The sequence below is a fragment of the Anabrus simplex genome, chromosome X (genome assembly GCF_040414725.1).
Source record: "Anabrus simplex isolate iqAnaSimp1 chromosome X, ASM4041472v1, whole genome shotgun sequence".
NCBI lineage: Eukaryota > Metazoa > Arthropoda > Insecta > Orthoptera > Tettigoniidae > Anabrus > Anabrus simplex.
In genome coordinates, this window is record NC_090279.1 from 219,264,127 (window position 1) to 219,269,004 (window position 4,878).

Here is a 4,878-nt window from a genome sequence, read left to right on the forward strand (position 1 = left end):
CACAAGAAACGATGATAACATATAGACAGAGGGTAAAGAGATTTATATCCTACCAAAATTATGATAAACATTTTGCAATGGAAGAGAGAGCATAAAGAGACTGTCAGAGGATTATAATATAATATGTGCATCATCAAGAAACTGATTTATGCTGTTCACAAGAGTAGGAATTAGAGAGGATAATAAACACGAAATACTTGTGGGGAAGGGGATGCCCATGTTAAGCAAAGAGGATAGGAAGCGCTGGCGGGGAACATCAAAAGCAGGACATTGTAACAGAAGATGATTACTGTCAGTATCAGACAAGCCACAAGCACAGGAAGTTGGGGGAGGAAGATGAAAACGATTTTTAGATTGGGGAGTAAGGGCATGATTAAAACGTAGACGTATAATAGATGTGATATGGCGCCGAGAGTACGTACCATAATAAAACCACGGTTTAAGAGGAATAACAGGTTGTAATTGATGATAAAAACATCCCTTTTCTCGTGACGTTTCATTCCAATCGGACTGCCAATGTTGATATGCTATATCCCGCACTTCATGAATGAGATCAGAAGGGGGGATCGCAAGAAAAAGAGAGGGGGATTGTTGTGATGCTCGTTTAGCTGCCTGATCAGCAGTCTCATTCCCCATGATACCAGAGTGACTGGGAACCCAAACTAGAGTTATATAAACACCAGAACGAGTAAGGATATATAAGAGATACTTAACGCTATATAAGTACCAATTAGGGGAAGAGAGAGGCGAGCATAAGGCATGCAGAACATTTTGTGCATCCGTGAAAATCGTAACCTTATCATAAGCATGTGACCTGATGGTAATGAGGGCTTGTCTAATAGCAAACAATTCGGCGGTAAAAACAGAAAAGGCAGAAGGGAGAGAAAACTCAGAGATAGTATACGGTTGGGGGATATAAAAGGCTGCTCCAACGCCGTGTGCTGATTTTGATCCGTCAGTAAAAATACTTACTTCCCTTATGTAGAGGGAAAGTCGAATACGTTTAGTTGCAAGAGGGGAAAGAGGAGTAGAATGTGTTAGACAAGAAAATGATTCAGAAGAAGATATAATTACTTGAGGACAAAAGGACTGACTGTCATAAAGGATAGAGTATAAAGGCAATGTGGGTAAACGGAGGAGCTCAACTTCTCTTGGTATAAGAGAACGAAATGCGGTATATAAAGCAGAGACACGGTTTCCACGGGGAGATTTGGAAGAATAATAAGAATGTAAAAGTCGTAGCTTGGGGATAAGCTGAGACCGGGTAACAGTAAAATGTTTGAGGACATACTTAGCGGCTATCGTCTGTCGCCGAATCTTTATAGGCTGTTCACCGGCTTCTATTAATAAGGCATTGGTTGGTGTAGTTTTAAGTGCTCCTAAACAGACACGTAGTGCGCGGTATTGTATTGTATTTAAACGTGCAAGGGTAGTAGCAGAAGCGGTGTCGATAAAAAGAGCACAATAATCTAGTAAGGATCGAATAGTTGCTCTGTAAAGGAGAATAGCTGTAACGGGGTCAGCGCCCCAACTTCGACGGGTGATCGTACGTAATATAGAAATAAAACGATCAGATTTACGTTGAAGAGAGACCACATAAGGAGTCCATGATAATTTGTGGTCCAATATGACTCCAAGGTAGGGATGCTGATTAACAAAGGGGATGGTAAGACGATCAAGAAGGAGAGCAGAACTGTTAGGTGCGCGAGTATGGGTAAATAGGATTGCTGCACATTTGGATGGCGAGAGTGAGAAACCATGTTCATGTAACCAGAGAGCAACCTCATGAAGGACACATTCTATTTTTCTCCTACACACATCAACACTATCATGTGATACGTATAAAACATAGTCGTCTGCGTAAGCTAAAACTCGTGCGTTCTTTGTAATTATACGTTCTAAATCTCGCATATAAAGCGCAAAGAGGATACCGCTTAGTATATCACCCTGTGGGACTCCATGCGAAACGTGTCTTCCTGGAAACGGGGAGTAGGGGGATTTGAGAATGAGAGTACGAGAAGTATATAGGCGTTCTAATAGAGAAATAAAAGCAGAGGGAAAGCCAAGCGAATCAAGGCAAGACCATAATAGGTGTGAAAGAACGGAATCATAAGCTCCTTGAATATCAAGAAAAACAGTAATAGTACTATGTTTACGATGTCTAGCTAGTAGGAGATCAGTCAACAAAATATTGAGTGGATCTTGTGTGCTACGTCCTTTAAAAAAGGCATACTGATATTTAGGAAGGATCTGATGTTTCTCCATAACCCAGAGAAGACGCCGTAGTAGAATTTTTTGAAAGAGTTTCCTAACACAGGAACTTAAAACAATGCCACGATAACTTAAGGAAGAAGAGGGATCTTTCCCAGGTTTAAGAATTGGGACTAAATGAAAGTTGTTCCACTGTGCCGGTACTTGTAAGGTGAGAAGGATATTATTAAAAAGAGAAAGTAAGACAAGAAGACCGGTATGGGGTAAAAGTCGGAGCATAGTGTAAGTGATACTATCAGGACCAGGAGATGAACTACGAACTACTTGTAAAACGGACTGTAATTCGGACAGTTGGATGGGTTGAAGTAAAACAGAAAATTGGGGGGATATGGGACGGAAAGAAGAAAAGGGAGGCGGAATTGTGAAGTCAGGTGTTATAGTATATAGAAAAGAAAGAAGGACATTAGGCAGAATAATCGAATGCGCAGAGTGTACAGAAGTAACACGGGTAAGTGCGCGAATGGCGTTCCAAAGGGATGTTGCAGATACGCGATGATTAAGAGAGGAGATGAAGGCCTTCCAAGACTCGCGTCTCTTTGCATTAAATATGCGTTTGATACATGCATTATGACGTTTCAATGTTAAATAATTAGCTAGTGTCACATTCTTACGATACAATTTAAATAAAGCTGTTCGCCGCAGTATTAACTTGTGACATTCGTCGTCCCACCAATGTATTTTCTGATAAGGACGGGGACAGAGGGAGGGGATAAATTTGAATGGATGGAAAGTCTCAACATATGAGGAGAGAATGCGTAGAAGGGTAGGATAGTCTAAGGTATTGGGCGTGTATTGAAGGAAATGGGTGTGAAGGAATCTACAATACGATTATTTATCAAAATTTCGGAAAGACCGAATATTACTGAGCTGAGAGGATGGGGATGAGGAAAAGGGTGGTTTACAAACACCAAAAGAAATAATAATAGGGAAATGATCACTCAGATGAGTGTCACTGAGTATATGCCACACGGTATTAGGAGTCATGTGGTCATGGCAAAGCGAAAGATCAACAGAACTAGGGGGTGAACCAGGAGGGGTGAGTCGAGTTGGGGACCCGTCATTTAAAAGGGTAAAGTGATGGGATTGAGTTGCCGTAAGAAAATTTGTCCCTTTAGATGTATCTTTAGAACTACCCCAGGCAGTATGGGAACAATCAAAATCACCAAAGAGAAAAACATTGTCTATGGAATCAAATTGGGTAAGGAAGTGGGACCAGTGAGAGGTAGAGATATAAACATCAGGAGGACAATAAACATTGATGAAATATATATTTCGCACGATAATACCAAAACAAGAGTATTTGGAATGCAATGCGTCAGAGGAAAGGGGACATATGGAATAGACTTATGAATAAAAATGGCAAGGCCTTCACTTCCATTAGGCGTTCGACACGAAAATCAGGAAGATGAAAAAGGGTGTTTGCATAAAACCACGTTTCTTGTATTATAATGATGTTAGCACATGTTTCCTGAATTAATAGTTGAAGTTCATGTTTTTTATGAAAAAGACTTCTAGCGTTCCACTGCAAAACGCGTATCATATAGGGTAAGGATATGAGCGATGCGATCTCGTAGTTGATAAATTACCGGTGAAATGGGAGACTCTCCTCCCACATTCTGAAGAAGCAAGAATAAGATTTGTTGGATTTCTTGATGTACTTGGTTTCTTTGTATTAACAGTTGAGAGTCGTGGGATCGGGGCGGGTAACTAGGACCCGAAGTAGAGGGAGGTGATGCTGTGGGAAGAGAAGATGGTGTTGTAGCAGGCGGAGGAGAAGAAAATGGAACCCGGCCCGTAGAACCAGGGTCAGGGCGTACCAAGGCAAGATAACCAGTTCTATCATAACCCGGAGTCAAAGGCGGAGGGGCAGATTTCTGAATTACTTGTGTAAATTTACGTTTTCTAGAAAAATCTTGAACAGGGGAAGAAGAGACTTGTTCTGGTACCAGGGGGGGGGGGGAAGTCCTGGGGGTGTTGAGACGGATGATAATGAGGGAGGGAAGTCTTGTTCTTAGCATCTTGAAATGAGATATGTTCCGTGCTCATGACCTTCTTTATCTCTTGTTGGTATTTGTGTTCCGGACAAGTTATTGCTCCCGTTGGATGTGGGCCTTTGCAATACACACATTTTGCAATCTGAGATGTACAATGATCGGTGGCGTGCTCCATTGAGCACTTCCCGCAGCGTGCTACCTGTGCACGACATTGGGCCTGTGTATGACCATATCGGAGGCATTTTCTGCAAAGAACAGGGAGAAAAATGAAAGGCTCAACATGCAAGTAGACTTGGAAAAGAGACACTTGTGTAGGCAACTTTTGGGATCGAAAAGTAATTTTAATTAACCCAGTGGGGACATAACCAACACCATCATTGGAAACAATGCGACGATTGCGAAGTTGTACTGCTTTAACCGGTACGGTTGAAGTAAGATAAAGTCGAATGTCGTCTTCAGAAAGGTTCTTATCCACATCTCGAATAATCCCCACACGAAAAATATTAGATGACGGGATGTATGCCTTAAGATGTAGAGATGTGAGCAGAGGGTGGCACAGAAAATCGTTGGCTTGGCCCGCATTATTAAAAATTATTTGTAGGCGATTACGACC